At 38.0% G+C, this 10987-nt stretch overlaps 1 pseudogene; it reads left to right on the plus strand.

Moving 5' to 3' along the window:
* The first annotated feature begins 9859 nt into the window (after positions 1-9859).
* On the plus strand, positions 9860-9950 carry LOC111759887 (U5 spliceosomal RNA; annotated as a pseudogene).
* Positions 9951-10987: the final 1037 nt, after the last annotated feature.

Below are 10987 nucleotides of genomic sequence, written 5' to 3' on the forward strand. Positions count from 1 at the left end.
CTGGGGGACAATATGTTGATTGAAAAAAATCCTTGCACAAAAGGACAAATATTGTCTGATTATGCTATTATGAGCTAAATACAATGAGGAAACTCATGGAATTAATAGCTAGAATATATCATCAGAGAATAGAATGTGGTTAGAGAATGGAAAGCTGAGGTTAATATCTGTGCAGAATTGGTAAAAAGTTGTTTGTAAATATTCATAAATGAATAGAAATGGTGAGAGTACATCAAAGGACTTGCAATTAGTAGCACTGAAAATGCTGTAATATTGATTGAAGTGACAAATGTGCAACTCAGTGATTATACCAAATGCCACTGATTGTACAATTTAGATAAATTATATGGCTTTTTAAACAAAAATAATAAGCTTGGTTGAGGGAAAAGACACCAAATACAAGATATGGACTATAGTTATTAGTAATAATTTGATGAGGCTCTTACATAATTTATTGCAAATGTTTTACAACAATGCAAGGTATTTGTGGCAGGATGATGTATGGCAGCCCTGTAGATGTTATGCATGTTTGTTTTGTAAGTTCACAAATTTTGCTATACACTTATTTTATGTATGTTCATATGTGAATGATATACTTCAATAAATTGTTTTTAAAATGAAAAAAAAATACATAAAAAGGGAAAACAAGAGAACGTTTCAAAAACAAGTTGGCCAGCACTATCACACGGTACTAAGAGATCCAGTAAAATGAGGATTAAAATATCCATTGAATTTATCAAAAATGACCTCATAAGTGATTTTACTGTAAATAGTTTTGGGGATGTGATAGACAGAAAAATGTCCCCTAAAGATGTCCATGTCCTATTCCTTGGAATCTGTGAATATGCTAGGTTACATGGCAAAGGGGACTGTGGCAGTTTGAAATTATTTATGAATTCTAAAGAGAGAAAGATTATGTTTGTAAACTAACCTGCTCCTCTGAGTGTGATAGCCTTTGATTGTACTAAAATAAAAGGAATTAAGTTTACTTGATAAAATCAATTTAGGGCTTTCGATTCTACCATGTCAATATGGCATGACTTAGGCTGAGCCCCTACCTGTTTAATGGACTTATATAAACATGGAAACTCAGTCAAGAAGACAAGCCAGTAGTGAGAGAACTCTGTCATTTTTGATCCTGAAACCCCAGAGAGAGATTATCCATTTGCCTGATACTTTGCAACTGATATAGAATGCATGGAAAGACACAAGCCCTATGCCAAGAGAGAGGAAGCCCTGAGAGACAAGCCCTATGCCAGCCTACAGCTGAGATTGGGAAGAAGATGAGCCCACAGAGTCTTTTTTTTCCTCTCTACTTTTTAAATGTTACATTAAAAAAATATGAGGTCCACATATAACACCCACCCCATTGACCCCATTCCTCCCACATCAACAACCTCCTTCATCATTGTGGCACAGTCATTGCATTTGGTGAATACACCCTGGAGCACGGCTGCACCACATGAATAATGGTCCACACTGTAGTTCTAACTCTCCCCCAGCCCACCCAATGGGTCATGGGAGGACATACTATGTCCAGCATCTGTCCCCGCAGTACCACCCAGGACAACTCCAAGTCCTGAAAATGCCTCCACATCATATCTCTTCTTCCCTCTCCCTACCCTCAGCAGCCATCGTGACCACTGTCTCCACATCGATGCCACAATTTTGTCCACTACTAACCACAATAGTTCCATAGTAGAATATCATCAAGTCCACTCCAATTCATACTCTATTCCTCCATCCTGTGGACCCTGACATGGTTATGAGAGGAAGCCCAGAAATGAGAAACCAGGCAGAGATCAGGAACCATCATTCATCAACATGTGACAACTGACTTTGGTGAGAAAGCAACCTTGAGTTGGACTCTTTAGGGCCTCATAACTGTAAGGTTTTACCCCAAATAAATACACTTTATAAAAGCAAAAAGATTTCTGGTACATTGCTTAGCAACCTTTGGCTGACTAATACAGGGTATTTGCAGGTGTGATTAAATTAAGGAAGTTGAAATGGGGAGATTATGCTTTATTATCCTGATGGGAACAATCTAATTGCATGGGTCCTTTTTTGGAGGTGGTCAATGGGAGATATGACTATAAAGGAAAAGAACCAGAGACACAAAGTTGCTGGCTCTGAAGATGGAGGAAAGGAACAACTTATTGAAGGTGGAAAACAAAAGAAAACAGATTCTCTTCTAGATCCTCCAAAAAGAAATACAGCTTTTCCACTACCCTAATTTTAGCCAAGGGAGACCTTTGTTGGGCTCTAACCTCCAAAATTATAAGATAATAAAATTGTGTTGTTTTCAGTCACTAATGTTGGGAATTTGTTATGGAAGCCATAGAAATTTTTATTTTTTATTTTTGTCTTTAGTTTTTAAATGTTACATTAAAAAAATGAGGTCCCCATATACCCCCCCACCCCCTCACCCTGCTCCTCCCCCCATAACAACAACCTCCTCCATCATCATGAGACATTCAATGCACCATACCCACACTCTCCCACAATCTAACCAGTGGCCCATGGGAGGACATACAATGAATGGTAACTGTCCCCACAGCACCACCGAGGACAACTCCAAGTCCCAAAAATGCCCCCACATCACATCTCTTCCTCCCACTCCCTACCCCCAGCAGCCAACATGACCTCTTTCTCCATACCAATGTCACATTTTCTTCGATTACTAATCACAATAGTTCATGAACAGAATATCAGTAAGTCCACTCTAATCCATACTCTATTCCTCCATCCTGTGGACCTTGGAATGGTTGTGTCCAATCCACATTTATATCAAGAGGGGGCTTAGATTCCACATGGATGCTGTATACAATTCTCCTGCTTTCAGTTGTAGGCATTCTTGGGTCCCTGGTGTGGGGGTTGACCTTCACCTCCATGTTAGTTGAGTGGGGTAAGTCCAATAAACCAGAGTGTAGGAGTTGCAAGTCTGTTGAGGCTCAGGGCCTGACTATCACATGGTCAGTCCAGAGATTCAATTCCCCTGGGTATACACTAAACCCCAGTTGCAACTACAGATCTGGTAAAGGTAACAGGAGAGGCTTGTGAATAAAGATCACCTCTGATTCCACCTCCATCACACAGAAACACTAACTCCACAGCAGTGCAAACTGACATGGCACTGAACTCAATCTGCCATAACCATAGAACCTGTGGGTCTTTGTAGCCCTCAGAAGAACCATTACCTGAGGTTGTATCTATGTTATCTGTCTCTGGAACTCTGCTAAGGTGTGCATAATGGTGACCCCGCTGATAAACTCCCAGCTCTTTTTGGAGACTCATATCCATATAAACTCATTTGTCCTTTCCATTTCCCCATTTTATTCAGGTCAAAAAACATTATTAACTCCTGGTATTATATGTACACTGAGATTTTCTGCTGGTATGAGTTGATCCTTTTATTCAAGGTCATTTTCTGTTTACATCATCAGTTGGTACTTGGTAATAATCCCTTGGTGCCAGGGAGGCTCAAACCAGGGAGTCAAGTCCCATGCTGGGGGGAAGGCAATGCATTTACATGCTGAGTTTGGCTTCAAGACTGGCCACATTTGAGCAAAACAGAGGCTCTCAAGAGTTAACTGTTAGGCACCCTGCAGCTCTAGGCCTTGTTCTTATTTCATGTGCACAGGCTCACAAGCATAGACATTAGTATCAAGGGCTCATTGTTGAAGCTTCCTTCTTTTTGAGTCTTTACTGTTGCACTTGGGGGATTGTTGCTGTTCCTTTAGAGAATGTGATAGAGCTCCCCTGGCTAAGAACTTAGCCCTCCTTCAGTTGTTGTTTTTAATTGTATCCACTATGAAAATATCCAAACATTTTTATGTACCCTGGATAAATGCCCTATAGAACTCCCTGCCAACCATGTGTCCCCTGTCAGTAACATCCCACACCAGTATTCCTCCCCTGCCATTGTTGAACCTCTCTGTGATTCAAAACATCTTCCAAAATGAAGCCCAATATATTAACTGGTTCCATTAATAGTAAAATGGAATATAGTGATGAGTTTAAAGGTTAGATATAGAATACATACTAATTTAGAAAAATTAAGGTAAAAATAAATTGGGGTATCAAAAATTAAAAGATGCAAAAGCATTGTTTTTTAAGTTTTACCTTCCATCACTGCAAAAAGTGTTGCCCTGTATGCAAGTTGTTAAGGCAATTTCTTCCATCTTTTCCTCAGTGTCTACATCCTTTCTTTTTCTTTTTTTTCTAATTATTAAGCTTGTCTTTACAAAAATTTTAGATCACAGTAATTCATATATACAATATACAGTACTCCCACATATCCAACATAAATCCCTTTTCACTTCCACAACAATAATCTTTTTATATTTTCATACTATATTTACTGAAACTGATGTACAGATATTGAGACAATAGATTTCAAACAAGGTAACATTTGGGTTTTAATTGTGATTTATATTTTAGACTATACAATTTTCTAAAATTATAGTTACCTTATATTGTACATTATGATTTACATTTTAGCTTATCGGTCCCTATACATTTTTGGTGTAGTATAACATGTCTTATATCCATCCTTGCATATTCTTGTGGAACACTTCTATTGCCCACACAGTTACATTGATTCCATCTATTCAATTCCTCTTTCCCTCTACCCTCAGGGCCCACAGTTACAGTCAATCTACTTTGCTTGAAGGTCCATGTTCAGAGATACTTGCAACAATGTTGAGGACTGGACATGCTCAACTGTCCTAATGCATTGGGAGCCACCATTTCTCTTGAGAGATAGAATTCCCTCTATTTGAGAACATAAGTCCTCCCCAAGATGTGGGTATACCTTCACTTTCATTGTATGGGACTCTAACCAATGATATAAACCACTATGACAAAATGAGTGCTCACACACTCCCTAGAAGCCTGTCCTGCATTGGATTATCCCCTTTAAGCATCTTAAACAGTTGTCCTTCCCTATATTTTTGAAAAAGTTTTCTCAGCATTATACTCTCAACCAACTCTCCTGCAAAGAAGCGGCTGGGCAGTGTTGGAAATTCTTCAGGACCAGGCTGTTTTGGGATTTTGCAGGGCAGGAGGGGTCTGGACATCGATTTGGTGGGGCAGTAACAGAGAAGATTCGTGTAAAAGGTAAAATTGAGGTTCTCTTACAAGGAGATAGGGGCTGCATGCAGGACGGTCCCCCCTGGGGTGGGCGGCACTGCAGTACTGCGGAGGTGATTCCTGCAGGCTCTGTGGTGCTGGGGAATTCATAAGCCCTGAGCGGGCTATTCAGGGGCTTGCAGGGCAGGAGGCCTTTGGAAACCTATTTGGTGAGACAGATGGAGTTATTTGTGAGACGTGGAATTTTGGATTTCTAACACAAATATCAGTGCTTCCAGCTAGAGCCCCACCCTCTAGGCCTGGCTGCCATTCTGCAGTGCCCTTAAATCGCTCACAATAAAGAGGCATCACAAGGAGGCTGTTTTGGGGGTTTACAGGGTGGGAGGTGTCTGGAAGCCGATTAGGTGAATCTTTTGCGAGGCATGGGATTTTGGGTTTCTGACACTGATATCAGTGCTTTCGGCTAGAGCCCCGCCCCCTAGGCCTGACTGCTGATCTGCAGCATTCTTAAATTGGCTGCAATATAAAGGAGCCCCCAGCATGCTGTTTCGGGGGATTGCAGGGCGAGAGGCATCCTAAAGGCAAATCGGTGATACAGAGACAGAAGAGACTCTAGTGAGAGGGGGAATTTTGGGTTTCTGACACAGAGGTCAGATTTTGTGGATGTGACCCCCCATAGGGCTGGCACCCAGCTGCGGGGATCCCTGAAGGCTGTGTTGAACTGTGGTGCTCCCAGGCTCCCTGTTAACCAGATTTGAGGTTGCTAGGTCTGTGTCCCCTAAACCCTGGTGGCCCACACCCCAGAGACTCACACCTCTTGAGTCTGCAATAGCACAGACGTCCCATCCCTGAATCCACTATGCCTTGAGCTCCTTCTGAGGTCCTTGATTGTCCTAGCCCTCAACATTTGCGTTTTTTTTCTCTTTCCTTTTTCTCTTTTTCTTTTTTATTGTCCTGATTGCTAATATTGCATTATCTCCTAGTCTTTTCTCCCATTGTATCCCACAAAGGTCTTTATTTCATTTATTTATGGGTTTTTTGTTGTTGCTGTTGTTGTGTTCTCTTTCTTCTTTTCTTTTCCTTACTTGTTTGCCTCCCTTTTCTTTACCCACCCCCCCTTTTTCTTTCTTTCTTTCTTCTCTTTTTTTTCTCTTTTCCCTCTTTTTCTTCTTATTTTATTTTATCTTCATTATACAATAGGTGCTGCAGGGAACACCTCACATTTGCTGAGTTTCCTCATCCTCTGTTGCCTCATTTCTGTGTGAATTGATTTTGACCACCCACACTATCCCCTTTCCCCCACATGTTGATATCCTCCATCAATTACTGTCTCTCCTACATTCCACTTCCATTTCTTTGATCCCCAAATGGTCTAACATTTAATTTCTAATACCTTTGTTTTGTTTTCTGTCTTCTATTCACTCGTGATACTATTGTCTTTCTTTTCTCTTTCCCTCTCTCATGAAAACACTAGCTTTTTAATTCATGCTATATTCCTCCCACATTCAGTCGAATACCTCATTATAGGTACTCTACTTACTGCTATAACTCTACACAACTTACAGGAATCTAATATCCATTCTCCCAGATCTCATATTGTTGCTCTGTAAACATTTATTACCAATACTACTTTACAAATTTTCCTTTTTTACAAAATTGCCTTTTCCTAGCCCTAATATTTTCCTTCAAAGTGATCTCATCCAGATACAAGTAATTAGAATAAAAAGAACAAAGTGGCAAAGAGAAGATATAACACGCAAGAACAACAGCTAATTAATCCCCAACACTGGACAAAGACGCTAAGGAACTGATTAAACCCATCAAGATAAAATGATGACCAGACAGCCACAAAAAACTACAAACCAAAAAAGTAATCTGGAAAACATAGCTGAATCCAAAGAACAAACTAAAAACCAGGAAGGGGATCAGAACTTCGGACAGTTAAACATCTCAGAACATATATTAGAGACCAACTTAATGAAGTAAAGGAAGAGTTTAACAATATGAAGAAAACACTTGGAGAACAAATTGCAGATATTCGCAGAAAGACAACAGATATGATGGGAATGAACACCACAGTTCAAGAAATCAAAACTACATTCACAGCAAATTGCAGCAGATTAGAAGAGGCAGAGGAGAGAATTAGCAACGTGGAAGACAGCACATCGGAAATCAAACAGACAGTAGAACTGATGGATAAAAAGATAGAAAAAATTGACCTAGGACGTAGGGACCTGAATGACAATGCAAAATGCAAAATATATGTATTATAGGCATCCCAGAAGGAGAAGGGAAAGGGGTCAGAAGCGGTGTTGCAGGAAATAATGGCTGAAAATTTTGCAAATCTACTGAGAGAGACAGATGTACATATCCAAGAAGCACAATGCATCCCAAATATCATAAACCCTAACAGGCCCACCACAAGACATATACTTGTCAAATTATTCAAAGCTCAAGACAAAGACAAAATTCTAAAAGCAGCAAGAGAAAAGAAAACCATCACATACAAGGGAGGCTCCATAAGATTAAGAGCTGATTTCTCATCTGAAACCATGGAGGCAAGAAGGCAGTGGTCTGGTATATTCAAGGTACTAAAAGAAAAAAACATTTGCAACCAAGAATACTCAATCCAGCTAAACTAGCATTCAAAAATGATGGAGAGTTCAAAATATTCACAGATAAACAGAAACTGAAAGAGTATGCCAACAAGAAACCTCCCCTTCAAGAAATGCTAAAGGGAGTTCTGCAGGAAGAAAGGGAAAAACAGGACAGGAAGAGGTGGAGGAGAGTGTAAGAGCAACAGAAAAGACAAAAAGGAAAGGAAAAAAAACAGACAAAATATGACAAACACAAGTCCAATCAAAATATGGCTAACATAAATAATTCCTTGAAAGTAATAGCACTGAATATCAATGGATTAAACTCACCTATCAAAAATTCAGACTGGGACATTGGATAAGGAAATATGACCCATCTATATGCTGTCTACAAGAGAAACATCTTAGACCCAGAGATTCAGGAAGGCTGAAAGTAAATGATTGGAAAACAATCTTACAAGCAAACAATAACCAAAAAAAGGCAGGAGTAGCTATATTAATATCAGACAAAATAGACTTTAAATGCAAAACAATTGTGAGAGACAAAGAAGGATAATACATATTAGGGAAAGGGATACTCTCTCAAGAAGAACGAACAATCATAAATATTTATGCTCCTAACAAGCGTGCCTCGAAATACATGAGGCAAACGCTAGAAAAACTAAGTGAAAGAATAGAAGCATCTACAATTATAGTGGGGGATTTTAATACACCACTATCAACTCTGGACAGAACATCTCAAAAGAGAATCACTAAAGAAAGAAAATATTTGAACAGTATATTAGAGGAGCTGGATCTAATAGACATATACAGATCATTACACCCAAACACAGCAGGATATACATTTTTCTCAAGTGCACAAGGATCATTCTCCAACATAGACCATATGCTAGGCCACAAAGAAAGGCTTAATGAATTCAGAAAGATCAAAATCATACAAAATAATATCTCTGACGACAGTGAAATGAAGCTGGAAATCTGCAAGGGCCAGAGGCCCAGATTTCACACCAAGATATGGAAATTAAACAACACACTCTTAGAAAAACAGTGGGTCAAAGAGGAAATCTCAAAAGAAATTAATAACTACCTTGAAACTAATGAAAATGATATCACAACACACCAAAACTTATGGGATGCAGCAAAAGCAGTACTGAGAGGTAAAATTATACCCATAAATTCATACATCAAAAAAGAAGAAAGCAAAAATTGAAGAACTAACTGCACATTTGGAGGAATTAGAAAAAAAGCAACACAGAAATCCAACAGGAAGAAGAAGGAAGGAAATAACAAAGATAAGAACAGATCTAAATGAAATAGAAAATAAGAAAGCACTTGAAAAGATAAACAAGACCAAGAGCTGGTTTTTTGAGAAGATAAACAAAATTGACAAACCTTTAGTGAGACTAACAAAGAAAAAAAGAGAGAAGATGCAAATACACAAAATAAGAAATGAGAAAGGAGATATCACCACTGACCCCACAGAAATAAAGACTATCATAAGAGGATACTTTGAAAAACTATATTCCAACAAAAATGACAATTCAGAGGAAATGGACAAATTCCTAGAAACACATAAACAGCCTATATTGACAAAAGAAGAAATTGATGATCTCAACAAACCAATCACAAGTAAAGCAGTAGAATCAGTCATTAAAAACCTCCCAAGTAAGAAGAGCCCAGGGCCAGACGGCTTCACAGGTGAATTCTACAAAATATTCTGGAAAGAAATAACACCAGTCCTGCTGAAACTCTTCCAAAAAATCAAAACAGAAGGAACATTGCCTAACTCCTTCTATGATGCCAACATTATCCTAGTACCAAAGACAAACAAAAACACCACAAGAAAGGAAAATTGCAGACCAATTTCTATAATGAACCTAGACGCAAAAATACTTAAAACGAAACTTGCTAATTGTATTCAACAACACATTAAATGAATTATACACCACGACCAAGTGGGATTAATTCCAGGTATGCAAGGATGGTTCAACATAAGAAAATCAATGTAATACACCATATAAACAGATTGAAGGAAAAAAATCACATGATTATATCCATAGATGCAGAAAAAGCATTTGACAAAATACAGCACCCTTTCTTGATAAAAACACTCCAAAAGATCAGAATACAAGAAAATTTTTTGAACATGATAAAGAGTATATATGAAAATACTCTGCTTTTATTTTCAGATCATATAAATCTTTCACCTTTTACTAAAGAATTCCATGGAGAGAAACAACTCTGAGTCTTTGACAAGTAGACAAAAAAAAAAAAAGATTTAGTATGACAAAAAGAATATAAAATTTCTCATTAGTTCCTTTTATAATAGTTACATGTTGCAATGATCATTTTATATATTTGGTTATATAAAATGTACTATTAAATTTAAAAAAAAGAATATATATGAAAAACCCACAGCCAACATTGTTTACAATGGAGAAATCCTAAAATCCTTCCCTCTAAAGTCAGGAACAAGACAAGGATGCCCACTCTCTCCCCTTATATTTAACATTGTCTTAGAAGTACTTGCTTGAGCACTGAGGCAAGAACGGGATATAAAAGGCATTCATATGGGAAAGGAAGAAGTCAAAATTTCATTATTTGCAGATGACATGATCCTATACATAGAAAACCCTGAGAGGTCTACAACAAGGCATCTAGAACTCATAAATGAGTTTAGTAAATTCTCAGGTTATAAGATCAATGCACAAAAAAAAAAGTAGCATTTCTGTACAGCAATAATGAGAAGGTCAGGAGGAAATTCAGAAACAAATAGCATTCACAATAGTAAATAAAAAAATCAAATATTTAGGAATTAATTTAACTAAAAATGTAAAAAACTTATACACCAAGAACTATACAAGACTGTTCAAGGATATCAAAGAAGACCTAAATAAATGGAAGAATGTTCCCTGTTCTTGGATAGGAAGACTAAATATTATTAAGATGTCTATCCTACCAAAACTGATCTACACATTCAATGCAATCCCAATAAAAATCAACACAGCCTTCTTTAAGGAACTAGAAAAACTAACTGAAATTTATATGGAAATGAAAGAGGCCCCAGATAGTCAAGGACATATTGAAAAAGAAAAATAAAACTTAAGTAATCACTCCACCTGACTTCAAAACACACTACAAAGCTACAGTAGTGAAAACAGCATGGTATTGGCATAAGGAGAGACACACAGAAACATGGAATCGAATTGAAAGTTCTGATATAGAACCTCATGTATATACCCATTTAATATTTGATAAAGCCACCAAACCCTCTCAACTGGGAGAGAATGGCCTAT

The sequence above is a fragment of the Dasypus novemcinctus genome, chromosome X (genome assembly GCF_030445035.2).
Source record: "Dasypus novemcinctus isolate mDasNov1 chromosome X, mDasNov1.1.hap2, whole genome shotgun sequence".
Classification (NCBI taxonomy): Eukaryota; Metazoa; Chordata; class Mammalia; order Cingulata; family Dasypodidae; genus Dasypus; species Dasypus novemcinctus.